The sequence below is a fragment of the Pseudopipra pipra genome, chromosome 15, assembly GCF_036250125.1.
Source record: "Pseudopipra pipra isolate bDixPip1 chromosome 15, bDixPip1.hap1, whole genome shotgun sequence".
Lineage (NCBI taxonomy): Eukaryota > Metazoa > Chordata > Aves > Passeriformes > Pipridae > Pseudopipra > Pseudopipra pipra.
In genome coordinates, this window is record NC_087563.1 from 2527820 (window position 1) to 2543112 (window position 15293).

At 60.0% G+C, this 15293-nt stretch overlaps 1 long non-coding RNA gene across 1 annotated transcript; it reads left to right on the top strand.

Moving 5' to 3' along the window:
* Positions 1-3082: 3082 nt before the first annotated feature.
* Positions 3083-7898, top strand: LOC135422363 (uncharacterized). The gene is made up of 2 exons (XR_010434453.1): positions 3083-3352; positions 7624-7898. It is a non-coding gene; the product is annotated as an uncharacterized LOC135422363 (long non-coding RNA).
* The last annotated feature ends 7395 nt before the right edge of the window (positions 7899-15293 follow it).

Here is a 15293-nt window from a genome sequence, read left to right on the forward strand (position 1 = left end):
CAGACAGTTTGAAACAGCGATGCCTTCCTCTCCTCACCTTTGACTTTGGAAGGTGGAGCTGTGGTGAGGGGACTGGGAGAGCGCCCAGGCAGTGGGACTTCATCCAGATGTGCTGACCACAAGTGATTGGGGCTCATCCAAGCATCCAGAGAGAGCCCAACACCCCTGTCCCCCTCCTGGGGAGTCCTGAGATGGTGACTGTGTCCCCAAGCTCCTCCATGACAGGGACCAGGTGGATCAGGAAACACAGACACATCCCATCTGGACTCTCTCCCCGAACACACTGGGCTGACTGGTGTCCCCAACTTATCTGCACTGTCCCAGCATGGCCCTGCTCCAGGGGCTATCTCTGGTGTCCCTGCGTGCCTCTGAAAGGAGGGATTTATGGCTGGTGTCCCTGGATAAGCGCATCCAGGGGCATTTATCCCCAGTGTCCCTAGATGTCCCCACCCAGGGGCATTGATCCCTGTTGTCCCTGGATACCCGTGCCCTGGGACATTTTTCCCTGTGGTCCCTGACCCAGGAGTTACTCTTCAGCGTCCCTGTCCCAGGTGTTTATCTCCAGTGTCCATGGCACTGATTTTCTGCCCCCATCCAGCCCACCATGCCCGGGAGCCTGTCCATGATCATGGCATTCTCCACGTCCTCCAGCCATCTGAGTCCCTCCCACGGTTGTGACATCTTCCCCATTCCCCACCAGCTGGCGAGCTGTTGGCCAACTACCCGCTCCCAGCAAAATTTGAGGGAAGACCAAAGGGATCAGGGAATTCAGGTCAAGCTCAGCCAACGCAGAAATGAAAATGAAAGCAGGGATGGCAACACAGGAGAGCAGCAATATTTTCCAGTGTGGTGATTCCCACGCGGCTCTTTCCAAACTGCCCTTCATCTCTGGCTAGCAGAGCCAGGGCCTTGTGCCCTCTCAGTGCTCGGCATCCCTGGGGACGCTGGCATTTGGGACACGGTGTGACAGCCAGGCAGCACTGGGAGCCAAGGATGGCGGAGCTGGGGGGGCTCCCTCCTCCTGGAGCAGCCCAGGCGGAGAGAGGGCAGCGGGCAGAGGCGGGGGCCGGCAGCATCCACCTCATGCCTTTTAATAAAACATGAATTAGGTGCCAACGCGTATTAGATTCACTTCCCCGGTGACAGAAAATCAAAGGCTTCTCCCATCTTTTCTAGAGGCGCGTTCCTGATTGATCTGGAAGAAGCAGCTCAGTGCGAGGGAAGGAGTCTATACACACCGAAACAGCTCTTTAATTTCTTAATTTAATATCTGACACGTAAAGATTCTCATTAAGCCAGTCAATGAAGCCTGGAAATACAATTTTCGTGCAAACTGTCGCTATCATAACTTACACGAAACTTCAGATGGTGCCCTGTAAGCGGAGTGATTAAAACCATTCATCTTCCCTGTCAGGCGCCCGCTCCCACACCCCCCGGCTGGCCCCCGCCCCGTGCCCACTGTGGCCAACCCCCGTGGGGCTGGTGGGTGCCACCACGGTGATGGGCATCCCCCGGAGCTCTACAGCTGCATCCCAGTTGGATCCTGTGGGCTCAGGGCAGAGCTGTGTGGACCAGCAGGAAGAGGGGCAGGCAGGATACTGGACATCACCCCACCAGGCACAGCCTTCACTGCCGGGTCCTGGAATTCCCCCTGCCAGGGCATGCGCAGGAGGGAGAGCTTCCCAAAGACGCTAATTAGGCAAATTAATTCCTATTGAGTCGCATCCCTTCCCCGCCTTAAAAAGAAAAGGAAAAAAAAAGCTACTTATTTAGTGCTGATTAAATCCCAAATATTGAGGCATGGATTTGATCTAAGACTGTTCCGTGGGGTGTGACCCCTCACCAGGGGCTCCCAGGGAGTGCCCACCTGGCACTGAGGAAGGGGCTGGCAGGGACTGAGGTCTGCACAGGGACAGGAGTCATTGCCCTTCTCCTTCTCTTCCTCCTCGTTCCTCACATTCCCTGGCACTGCCAGCACCGGGCAGAGCACGTGTTTGCTGGGCTCGTTCCTCCTGCCTGGGCTGAGGAAGAGGATGGTAAAGCTGTGTGGGCACAGGACATCACCCTGGCACAGGGCATCAGGGTGCTCTGCCATGGCAAAGCCTTCCTGAGCCTTGTGGTGCCCCCAAGAACCATCCATGAGGGGGAGCCAGGCAGGGTTCCCATCCTCACCAGGGTCTGAGGGTGGACTAAATGATTTCTCAGGCTTTTCTGCCTCTCTCTGACCTTCATTTCCCTCTCCCCAGTCCAGCCCTGCTGAGCATTTCAGCTCCTCGAACACTTCCAGGGATGGGGCAGCCACAGCTTTTCTGGGAACCTGTGCCAGGGCCTCACCAGCCTCAGGAATTTCTGTCCCAGCAGCTGGTATCCATCGGAGAAGAGCCGGGGACAGGGGAGTAGGGAAGGGGACTCTGGAGCATCACTGGCTGTCCAGCCTTTGGGTCTCTGTCACCAGCTCCACATGGATGATGCCAATGGATATTGGGTATTAGACACTGTCTCCATCCACCCCAAGCATGCAGGTGCCCCTGCCTGCCCTCCCCCTGGGGAGGGGGCACATCCCAGCATTCCAGAGGGGTGCCCCATGTGCCCCAGCCAAGGTCCAGCTGCCATGCCCGGTCACCAAAGGATGGTGGCTGGGAAAAGCCTTCAGCACATTCCAGTGTTGGGATTGCCCAGAGGCCTACCCAGCTCCAGGGGGGAGGGAGGTGGATGAGTGGGCACCAGCGGGGCCACCCAGCTCAGCCCCTGCCCCTGGGCTGCCACCGTGAGTGACCTTGACCCCAACCTCTCCCTAGAGACAAAACCTGCCCTGAGCAACCAGCACCCACCTCATCCCAGCGCGGGACACGCCCTCACAGCCCCGACAGGCACCTTGTAGGTGGCCAAAGGGCTCTGGAGGATCTGGAGCCCGGTGCCCGCTCACCCCGCCGGCAGAACAGCTCTCCTTGTCTTTCTCCCGCCTGTTATCTGGAGACGTCGGAGCTGGCAGCTCCTGCCAGCGCTCGCGCAGCCTGACGTCGGCGCAGCTTGGAAGTGCGCGTGGCGTGTTTGATGTCAGGATTACCGGCTGGGTGTATTGTAAATGCTAAAATGAAATAAGAAGATTAGAGAAGAAAGGCGCCGCTCCGCAGCGCGCGCCTGCCGATTGCCTCCCGCCGGAGCCGCCGCGCAGGGCGGGGGGCGCGGGGACCCGGCCCGCCGGCGAGCGGGAGTGCCAGGGAAAGGGTCAAGGTGGGCCAAGCATCTCCCACCGGCGCCGGTGCTGCCTGGCACCGAGCCAGGGCGAGAGGCGGGACGGACCCCCTTCCCATCTCCGCGGGGTGCCGGGTGCTCCGGTTCTCTGGCTCACGTAAGTATGATCCTGCAGGCCCCAGCCTGGCTCCCGGGGGGCAGCGAGCAGCCCCATGTCAGCCCTGTTGTGCCCAGCATGGTGGGGCAGCGGGGGCACGTGGGGTTGGGTGGGTGCCTGCAGCCTGGCAGGGAAGGTGTGTGAGCTCTGCATGCCCTCCCAGGAATGAGGGCACGGCCGCCTCCCAGCCTCAGGAGCTGCTTTTAGGGGGGAAAAGCCTTTTACTCGCTTGGAGGTGGATGATGACCCTCTGCAGGTTTTGCCAGGGGAATTTGGAGCTTTCCAAAGGCAGGTGGGTTCTTTCTTCTCCCCCACTCACGTGGCAGGACATTCTTGCACACCCTAGTCCAGACCCTGCTGTGGGTGACTCCACAGCCCTCCTGCACCCTCCTGTTCCCCACACCAGCCTCTGCCACGGCCCTGCAGGAAAGAGGGAGGGCCAGAGGGAGGGAGGGAGAGCCGGCACAGGGTCAGGCCCTGCCAAGCCACTCTCTACCTCCTGCTGCCCGCAGTGTGCCCCCGAGCATCTCTGCCCACACCTCTGCCCACACCTCGGGACCCAGCGCCACCCAGACCAGCCTCTCTGCAGGCAGGAGGGCGGGGGGCATGGAGCTGCAGCAGCAACATGATTAGTCTTTACATTGAGCTGTGCCCTTGGCCTCAGCCTGGCAGAGCTGTGGCTTGTCTTGTTGGGTCCTGCTACCAGCACTGGAGGAGGAGGAGGAAGCAGAGGAAGAGGAGTTGGAAGCCACAGCAGGATCCTCACTGCACCTCTCGTGCTGGTCCTGCAGCAGGGGATGGGGCACCAGGCTCAGCTCACACACAGTCCCACATCCCTCCCAGCAGGATAAATCCCAAGCCTGCAGCACCCTCCTCATGAATCCCCCCTGCCAGTGACCCCCACCCAGCCAGGGATAGCTCCTCCACCCAGGAATTCTGTGGGATCTCCTGATCACACCCTGACACCCAGGACTGGACCCAACAAGCTGCATCCTGCAGTCAGGTGCATCCCGGGCACCATTCCATCCTCCCCCTGCTCCTGTTCCCTGCTCTGGCACCGCTGTGTCCTCCTCCTGCTCCCGTGCCCAGCCCCTGTGTATCCCAGCAGCCCTGGAGCAGGCAGGACAGTGGGAATCTTAACACCAGCTGCCTCCTGAGAGTCTGCCCTTCCCTGCAGCGAGGAGCCAGGAGCAGGCTGGCGGCTGGCCCTGTGCCGGATCCGTGCTGGTACCTGCCTCCTCCCTCATCTCCTGCATCTGTTCCCAATCAAAGCATCCTTTCAATCCCAGAGAAGGTTTTTCTCCTCCTGCCACCAAATGCTATTGTTTTTCCGAGCTGGGGAGCAGCGGCTCAGTCCCTTCCCCTGCCAGCTCTGCTCAGACACGTGCTGAGAGAGCCTCGAGCAAGACCCTGCTCTGCTCCTGCCGAGAGCAGAGCCAAATTCATCCCCAGGGCACAGCACTGGGCTCCAGGGAGGAATACGGGGCTCGTATTCCTCGAAGGAGGAGGCTTGACCCCCTCGGCCCCTCAGTTTGCTGCCGGCAGCACTCGGTGCCTGGGTTAATGTTCCCATGGGGACTCGGAGCAGATGAGTCGCTCCCGCACATCCCCCACCCCCTCCGGGCCAAACTCAGCCCAGCATCACCCCAGGGGGGTGCTGACCCCCACTCGCCCCCCACATTCCCCTGGATGAGCCAGGGATGGCCGGGTTTGGCTCTGTCCCCTGCGGGACTCACCTCCCCCTCCAACATTGCCGCGGGGTTTCTGTTGCTTCTGCGCACAATTAATGAGCTTTAATTGCCTGTAAACACATCCCCGGCAGCGCCATAGCTGCCATGGGAAGACGCTGGAGTCGGGGAAAGGGAATGGGAAAAGGGAATCGTAGTAACTGTTGCTACGGATGGACCCATTATCCCCAAAATGAGCCCGTGTGGGGCCGCTGGTATTGCCCAGCACGGGGCAGGGGGCACGGGGGTCCCAGCACGGTCCCTGCCCCTCTGCCCTCGGTGCCAGCAACACCTGTGTGCCCCAGAGCTGAGCCACAGGGGGCTCAGACATCCCACTGAGAGCGCCCAGACTGGGACCTGGCTGCATTTGGGGCCCCACAGAGGGGCTGCAGGGCTGCACGTGGTGGGGAGAGGTCTCTGCCCTCCCCCTCTAGCTGTGTCTGGGGTCTCAGGGAGGGGCTGCAGGGCTGGGGGCAGTGAGGAGAGGTTCCTGCCCTCCCCTTTTCCTTGTGTTTGGGGTCCCACGGTGGGTCTGCAGGGCTGAGGGGACAGAGAAGAATCCCTGTCCTTCCCTTCTGACTGTTTGGGGTCCCACAGAGGGGCTCCAGGGCTTGGGAGGGTGAGGAGGAGTCCCTGCCTTCCTTCTCTGGCTATGTTTGGGGTCCCAGAGAGCAGCTGCAGGTCTGGAGATGGTGGTGGTGGTGGTCCCTCCCCTCCCCTCTGGCTGTTTTTGGAGTCCCACAGAGGGTCTGCAGGACTGAAGACAGTGAAGAGGGGTCCCATGCCTACCCCTCTGTCTGTTTTTGGGGTCCCTCACAGAGGCTGTGGGGCTGGGAACAGTGGGGAGGGGTCCCAGTTTCCCCCCGTGTGCCCCTCTCTGGATGTGCCCATGCCCACATGGCACTAATGAAGGCTGCAAAGGTCGGGGCTGGGGATGGCAGGAGGTGGGTTCTGTAAATGCCATTTTCTAGCTCAGTGCCCTGTAACTGTCCCTGATGCTTGGGCTGAAATAACATGAACAGCACATTTTAATCACCCTGCACCGATCCCTGCACCCCCCCCCACAGCTCCTGCCCCCGTGGCACAGGATGGGATGGCACTGGGAACACCCAAGGGTGTCCAGCACTGCTTCCCAGGATGCCACCGTGGTGTGGGGACTCGTGTCATGCCAGCACAGGCACTGGGTGGGCACGGCATCGGTGGCACAGGGTGGGACACACACACAGCCGGGCTGGGAGAGTCCCCAAGGTGCCCAGAAGTGGCCGTGTGTGCACACACATGTCCCAGTGTGTCCCCCTGTGTCCCTCAGGTGTGCAGGTGACACGCCTGAAGGACGGGGTCGTCCAGAGAGACCCGGACACGCTCCAGCAGTGGTCCCATGGCAATCACACGGGGTTTAACAAGGCCAAGGGCTGGTGCTGCACCTGGCTCGGGGCAACCCTGGGATCAATCCAGGCTGGGGATGAGCAGATGGAGCAGCCCTGGGGAGAAGGACTTGGGGGGGCTGGTGGGGGAGAGGCTGGACATGACCCAGCCCAGAGACCCCCGTACCCTGGGCTGATCCCCCAGCGTGGGCAGCAGGGCAGGGGGGATTCTGCCCCTCTGCCCCTCAGCTGAGACCCCCCTGCAGAGCTGCTCCAGCCCTGGGGAACAGCACAGGGAGGACATGGAGCTGCTGGAGAGAGTCCAGAGGAGGCCCCAAGATGGTCAGAGGGATGGAGCAGCTCTGCTGGGAGGAAAGGCTGGGAGAGTTGGGATTGTTCAGCCTGGAGAAGGGAAGCTTTGGGGTGACCTGATTGTGGCCTTCCAGTGCCTACAAGGCACTTGTAGCCAGGAGCTACAAGAAAGATGGAGAGAGTCTGTTTACAAGGACCTGGAGTGACAGGACAAGGGGGAATGGATTCCCACTGCCAGAGGGCAGGGCTAGATGGGATATTGGGAAGAAATCCTTCCCTGTGAGGGTGGGGAGGCCCTGGCACAGGTTGCCCAGAGAAGCTGTGGCTGCCCCTGGATCCCTGGAAATGTCAAGGCCAGGTTGGATGGAGCTCTGAGCAACCTGGGCTAGTGGAAGGTGTCCCTGCCCATGGCAGACGGGTGGAACTAGGTGGTCTTTAAGGTCCCTTCCAACTCAAACCATTGTGGGATTCTGTGATTGTACGATGCACGTGCAAGTCCAGTCATGTGAGATCAGTGTGTGTGTGTGCACTCACACACACAGAAGCCTGTGCCAAGCACAGAATCCCAGAATATGCTCAGTTGGAAGGGACCCACAGGGATCACCGAGCCCAACCCTTAGCCCTGCACAGGACCATCGCCAAGATGCACCAACACGCTGAAACACAGACGTGTGTGTACCCACACCCCCTCACACCCCACACCCCACTTTAATCACTGCAAACCAAGGAAATTTTGCCCCGAGGGCCGGGGCTGGGCGCGGGAGGAGCGGGAGCAGCGGGAGCAGCAGCAGCCGGAGCGACAACGCGCCCGCGCCGGAGATAAGTTTCCTGCCACAAAGTTTTCTTTCCCTGCTAATTTTCTGATTAGCCTGTGTCTGATGCGACGGCAGCAGCGCTCCACGGAGCTTATTCCAAGGCGGCGTAATCTTTCTAAGCAGCAAAGAGGGGCAGGGACGCCGCTGAGCTCCCGGCAGACAGAGCCCTGCGTCGGGAGGTAATAACTCTTCAGGGACTCGGCGCCGAGCGCTGACAAGCCGCCGGGAGGGCTGTGGAAATCCTTTCTGCGGATGAGCCGAGAGGATTCTCCTGCTATCCCCCTAAAGCCTGCGTGTCACCTAGTCCAATAAAAGGCATTATCGGGAAGGTGGTATTCCGTTCTGGCGTATCTCGGTCCTCCAGCCCAGCCCCAGCTCTACCGGTTTTGCATGAGAATGGGGGAGTTTAGGGCGTGCTGGGTGCTGGGTGCTGCCTCCAGGGATGCTGATGGGTGGGGGGCTGCATCCCACTTTTTGTGCCTGCTCTCCATCTGTCGCCTTCGCTGGCCCACCCAGCCCTGCACCCGCACCCAGGGTGGGTCCTGCCCTGGGAATGGCAGCAGGACCCAGTGCTGGATCTCAACCCACCCACCCCTCTCCAATCTGCCTTCAAACATGGGCATTTTTGGGGGGGTTCAGAGCAGATGGGTGGACCCAGCACCTCTAGATGCCTCAGCCTCATCCATCCCTCAGCCAAGGGTGATTTTGAGTCACCCCGGTGGAATCCTGCCAGCTGTGGGGGTAGTGGGCACCAGGTAACCACAGCCCCGGGTCTGGGCAGACTGGCTCCAGGGCTGGGGAGAGTATCTTGAAGGAGGTGCTGGGGGTCTCACACAGTGAGAACAATGGACCTCCTGGTGCAGGAGGTCACCCTGGGGTGTCCCTTGTCCTCTGGATCCTGCCTGGTCCTGGCAACTCACAGGAGATGCCATGTCCCCAGGGATGGGGCATGTGCTGTGCCATGACAACCAGGTGGTGCCCACACCTGAGGGGACACCAGCCCTAATTCCTGAGCTATCAGAGGGCTTCCTTGCTGCCACCAGCCTGTCACAGCCCCAGGATGAGGGGGACCAGCCACGTGCAGGACTGGCAGTGGTGGGAGCACCCACGCCTGCTCCGAGCGGCTAATTTACTGTGTCGCTGTGCACTGCACTAGCCAATAACTCTGAAATGATGTGGAGATTTGCAGCCAAACCTTCTCATAAAGAGATTTAGGAGGGTGACAAAGATAATTAAACATCCTTCCCCAAGTATTGACTTGCAGCTGAAAGGGGAAAAAATAACTACATTTTTCACAGTCCTTTTAAATCATCCTGATGCCCGGCTGGGGCACTGTGCAGGCAAGCCCTGGCCTGGCAGCCGTGGGGCTGCTGGTGCCACATCCCTGTCTGCCAGGCTGGGAATAGCGTGGGGGAGTAGAGCAGGAGTTTGGGGAGCCAGGGGGGGTGCAGGGTTCCAGGATGGCAGCGGGCAGGGAGGGATGCTCCAGGGCAACCAAGGGGTGACACAGCACGACATGGGGAGAAGGATTCAGCTAAAACAAGCAGTGTAGAGGGGTAGGAGAGACAGGAAAGGGCAGACACGGGCTCACAGTACAGGGATGGTGACAGTAGGGAGAAGGGGAGCAGGATGCAACAAGGAGGCTCAGGAGATGGAGTGGGAGGGGATTAAGGAGAGGCCCATGAGGAGCATCAAATACACCCCAAAGCAGCTGCAGTGTGCACAGGTGTATCTGCACACTCCTAGGGCACATCTGCACCCCTCAAGGGGTGTGTGCAGGGCTGTGGGGGTGCCCAGTAACTGTGAGCTGCCCCAGAACCCGGCTGGAGCCATGGGCAGTGTGCCAGCTACATGTGCTGACACACGTGTGCTGCCAGCTGGGCACGTGTAGGTGGGTAAACACACATGTCCAGACATGTGGCTTCCATGCCACAGTGTGTGGAGGAGGCACAGGTGCCTGCTGGATGTCCCTGTGTGTGGCAGGACCCCGTGAACATGTCGCTGCTCCATGGCTGTGCCCACACATGTGCCTGCCCCAGGGTGCTGCCTTTCCCATGCCGTGTGTCACACACGTGTGTCGCTGGGCTGTGTCCCGTGTAGACATGTTCCATGGATAGGTGGGATACATGCAGCTGGAGGAGCATCCTGGGGCAGGACCCTGCCCTGGCATGACCCCAGTTGTTGGAGGACACAGAGAGGTGGCAGAGGGGCACGTGGGTACTCAGGAGATACATCACAGCATGGTTTGGATTGGAAGGGACCTGACAGACCATCTTATTCCAAGACTCCAATACATGGAGTCACATCACCCACAGGACCTTCTGACCCACCTGCAATGGGGCAGAGCTGCTGTAGGGCCCTACTGGCTGTACCCCAGGGAGCCCACCCCATACACTGCCCTCCACTGGGTTTCTGGAGGGCAGAGCTGAGGCCAAACCTCATGAAGGGGTGAGCAGGGGACCCTCATCCCACCTCTCCAGGCCCCTGTCAACTCTGCCAGCCCCTGGAAATGTGCCTGGCAGCCTCCCCCAACACCCTCCTGTGCTTTGCCACTGGTACCACCCAGCTTTGCCACCTGGTTGCTCCAAGTTCCCTCCTTGCCTTTGTCTGGGGGGTTGGTGCTGCCCCTGCCCATCCCCTTCTGAAGTGGTGCCAGGGATGAGACCTGGGGGCAGGGAAGAGACCCAGCAGTGCTGGATACCTCGGCTGTGCCACATCCCAGCTCCAAGAAGGACTGTGGGGAGCACCCCACACACACACACTTTTCCCTGACACCAGAAAACCCCAAAGTGGCAAAAAAAGTTCCACGTTAAAGCTGGTGGTCCCGGGTGCAGGATGTCCTGCTGTCCCTCTCACTGGGGGGGCTCAGGGTGCCTGAGGCTACTGCCAGGAGCAGGAGGGATGCAACGGGAATGCCAGGTGGGAGCAAGGGGGAAAAGGACATTTTCTGGGGCTTCATCTTAATGGTAAAATTCACAGGGGGTCCCCTCTTTGGGCTGACAGGCACTGAGAGCAGCGTGCCCCCAGCACTGCCCCGGGGACCCTTAACTGGGACCAGTAACACCGAGCCTGAAACGGAGGTGCCAATCACCCCGAACCCCCTCGAGCTGCCAAGGCTGAGCTGTCCCTGGGGTGCCACTGAACAGCTCAGAGCAGCAGGGGACAACGAGCTGTCCCAGGAGGACACGGTGGGGTACAGCCAGCACTCGCCTGGGGACCCAGGTCAGGCACAGCCCCAACCTCCACCTCCGTGGTGGCATCAGCGGGGAGCAGGGGGACACGACTTCAGGCTCCCCTCCGTCCCTCGGCTGTCCCGTTCCCTGGCGCTCCCCAGTGCTGGCCCTGTCTGTGTCTCTCGCTGTCGTCCGTGGAGCACGCGTGACACCCGGTGGGTGAACAGCAGACTGCACCCGCGGCAGCAGGGTCCCTGCGCACGGTGGCGCTGGCCCGGGGATGTCCCCCATGTGGGGGACACGGTCCTCCTGTGTGAAATGGGGTGGCACTGCCCGAAGGGCTCGTGGGTGGGTTTGAACTTGGGTGGCTTGGACGGGGTCATGGCTGGGGGGTCCCTGCAGGGCTGGGGGGTCTCACCGGGGCTCGGGGTCTCTCCAGGCACCCGGGAGTCCCTGCATTCCCCGGGCTCTGGGGTGTCACAGACACAAGGGGGTCCTCCAGCCCTGAGACTATGGGCTCTTTAGAGGCACCCGGGGGTCCCTACAGCCCCATGGCTCTGCATTGTCTCCAGGCATCTGGGAGTCTCTGCAGGACCAGGGCTCTGGAGTCTCTCCAGGCACCCACAGATCCTTGTAACCCCGGGACTCTGGTGTCCCTCAGGCACTCAGGGGTCCCTGCAGCTCTGGGGCTCACCAGGGTTCTGGAGTCTCATCACTGCCCCACCACTACCACCCCCACCATGTGAGTCCCTGCAGCTCCAGGGCTCTGGGATCTCCTCAGGATCCTGGAGGTCCCTGTAACTTTGGGGTCCCACTGTGGCCCAGGGCTCACTGCAGCCCCATGGCTCTGGTGTCACTGGGGCTCTGGAGTCTCTCAGGGGCCCCAGGGGTCTCTGCAGCCCCGAGGCTTTGGGATCTCACTGGAGCCCCTGTGGGCCCCTGCAGCCCTGGGACTCCAAGGCAGTTCCTGAAGTCCCGGGACTCTGGGACCACACTTGGCACCCAGAGGTCCCTGCAGGCCTGGGGTTCTGGAGTATCCCCAGTGGTCCCTGCAGCCCTAGGGTGTTTGAGGGACAGTGAAAGGCAGGAAAAACAGGGGAAAGTGAGATCCTGACCCAGGAGTGGTACAAGGCATCAAAGGTGAGGCAGCCCAGCCAAAGCATGTCCTGATGTCTCTCAGGTACTTACCACCTTCCTGCTCCCATCCTGGGACCATCCTCACCCCCCAGCCACCATCTCCTGATGCTGTATGGCAGCTGTAACCCTTTCTGATTGTTCCATCTGGCTTCCTCTGGGACAAGAAACTCTCAGCCCCTCTCAGCTTTTCCTCCTAACTCTGTTGTTAATTCCCCAGGAGATAAACCCTGATGGAACCAGGATCTGAGGGCAGCCAGTGTTGTGGCTCACACAAAGCCAAAGCAGAACCATTTTCTGGAAGAAAAACATTTTTCCTTTCAATTTGCAAAGGCTTTCAAAGTCGATTCTGGGAGGAGCAGGAGTGGTGGCTGTGGAGGGGATTGGATGTTCTGCAGCTCTGGAGAGGCTGGAAGCCCGACCTGCTGAGGCATCCAAGCTCATTAATGGAACTGTGAACACCCACATGCAATGCCCTGCAACCCCACTCCCAGCATGTAAATGCCATATCTCAGCTCTGGAGTGTGTAAAGACACTTGTAGGGTTTCAGAATTTGACCTGAGAATGAAAAGAGGAGGAGAAGGAGGAAGGGACCAGTAAGTCAGACACAGCCAGGACAGGAGCTGAGTGCTCCTTGCTGTACCCTAACCAGCCCCACCAGGCTCTGCAGAGGCTCCACTCATCAAGCTGGTGGCCGTGGGGCACACAGGGACCCCTGGGGCTGCTGGTGTGACAGGCCCCCGTGTCACCCCTACCACCCTCACACACTGATGGTGTGGCCAGAGCAGGACCCTGCGTGCTCACAGTGGGCCCCTGGCAGCCCAGGGAATGCCAGTCATGGGGCCACCACGAGCTGCCAGCATCCCATAGCCAAGGAAAGCCAGTGTCCCACTGAACCAGGTGTGATGAGCCACTCCCCCTAACCCCGGGGTGCAGGTTCAGCCAGCCCCAAAAGCAGGGTCTGGAAGGCACCACACAATGGGGACTCACCATCCAGCTCCCTGCTAACAGATAATCCTGCAAAATGAGCCTGTAAAGTCCATGTCCCTCAGGCTCAGGCCTTGCTAAGGTGGCAGCCCTGATGCCTCCAGGGAAGGATCCCTCATTTCCTCCCTCCCCTCTGCTGAGCTCCTGACACTTCTTCCACAGGGAAGGGTGGGACTGTTGTACTTTAGGGGTACATGACAAAGTTGCTCCTGAGGTCAAAGAATCATAATCCCAGAATGGTCTGGGTTGGAAGGGACCTTACAGGTCATCTCATTCCATACCCTGCCATGGGCAGGGACACCTTCCACTAGCCCAGGTTGCTCCAAGCCCTGTCCAACCTGGCCTTGGACACTTCCAGGGATGGGGCAGCCACAGCTTCTCTGGGCAACCTGTGCCAGGGCCTCAGCACCCTCATAGGGAAGAAATTCTTCCTAATATCCCATAATGGAAGTGAGAAGCCATTCCTCCTTGTCCTGTCACTCTGTACCCTTGTCCAAAGTCCTTCTCCAGCTCTCCTGGAGTCCCTTTAGGCCTGGAAGGGGCTCTCAGGTCTCTGTGGAGCCTTTTCTTCTCCCAGTGAACCCCCCCAGCTCTCCCAGCCTGGCTCCATGGCAGAGGGGCTCCAGCCCTCAGAGCCTCTCTGTGGCCTCCTCTGGACTCACTCCAAGAGGTTCGTGGTCAATGAAGAGAAGTTAATCAAGCTGTGACAGAGCCAAGGCCACATTAATGTGTGGCTCACATTTGCTACATTCACCTTCCTCTCTTCTCCTTTGGGGTGAGCAGGCTCCCAGCAGCATCACGAAGATCCAGACCTTGGTTCCAAAATAGCCAAGGGCAGTAGTAAACGGGGTTGTTTCGAGCCCTGGGTGCTTCAAGTGGGTCATGGGAATCCAGCTCAGCTCAGCTGGTGGCTTGCAGGGGGCATGTGATGGTGACCAGCAAGCTCTTGGACAGCTACACTGTTTTCCAGCTTGATCAGTGGCCCCAGGGGCTGCTGCAGAAGAGGAGAAAGAACTTTCCATTCCAGTTTCCAGCCTGTCCAGCCAGGGAGAGAAATGCTCCTGTCTCTCAGGCGCAGAGAGAAACGCGGCCAGGCAGGGCTGGTTCCACTTCAGTGCTGCTGTGCCAGCAGCCTGCTCCTTCCCACAGAGCCTGTCGGAGCTCCTCCATCCCGGGGACCTCAGTGTCCTGCCTTCTTTTGCCCCATGGACACACTTTGAGGCTACAAAGCCCCCAGGCTCAGGTCCTTCCACTCCAGGCTGTGTCTGGCTCCTGCAGGGGCTGGGGGTGGCTGTCCCCTCTTGCACATGGACACACAGGGGTGCACAAGCTCACACACGCTCCTGTGCACCCCAAGGCACACCACAGCAGTGGTGTCAGACAGCCTGAGGCCATAAATCTGTCCGGCCACACTCGTCCCCTGCTCTGCAGCCCCAAGGCCACCCCAAGGTCTTTCCAGCTCCGGATCTGCCACTCCCTGCCCACTGCGGCAGCTCTTTAACCAAGTGTGGCACTTGGCAGCTCTGCCTCTGGCACCTGGAGCATCCCAAGCTCGGAAACACATGGCCCCACGATGATCCTGTGCCTGGAGGAGGAGCACAGGCAGTGCAGGCAGCCCTCCTGCCCAGGCAAGGCCTTGGGAGCAGCTGCAGCTCTCCAGCTTTCTCCCTGCTGGCCCTTCCACGAGTTTTTCCCCAGTCAATGCTGGTCTCGAGTGGGGTACCCCAGGGGCAGTACTGGGGCTGTTCCCCATCCCTGTCCCAGGGTTGGATGAGGAGGCAAGTGCAGCCTTGCTTGCAGGTGAGGCTAAACCTGGGGAAAGGGTGTGCAGAGTCTCAGTGCAGGTGGACCCCGAGAAATCCAAAATTTAGGTCAAGAGAAACCTTGTGAACATCAACAAGATGGGCAAGATAACCTCAGGTTTCATCCAGGCTGGGCACCGAGGGACTGGACAGGGTCTCTTGTCTGGGACAAGGCCCTGGATTGGGTTCTGGACAAGAGGCTGGACAAATGGGACAAGCTGCAACCTGGGTGGCACGAGGAACAGTGTGGCCACCAGCCTGTCCCCTCCATGCAGCACCAGGGGACCCCCAGCTGGGTGCAGAGTGTCCAGAGTGGCCCCTCCAGTTCAGGGAGAGGCAGAGGAGCTGCAGAGGGAGCAGATGCTGCTGGCAGGGCTGGGACCTGGGGCTACAAGAGGGATGGGTTGGGATTTACCAGCATCATACCTGGAGGGCAGGTGCCTTGGTGACAGAGCTGGTGTCTCTTGGTAGGGCATGAGATGTACCAAAGGACAAGGGGCATGAATTGCAGTTTCAGGGTGGGCAGTAGAACTGCAAGTTTTCCCCTGAGAGGCGGAGCAGCTGTGGCACCTGTGAGGTGGCCAAGTCCATCCTTCAAGATGGGGTAAAGCCGTGGGTGACTTTTCC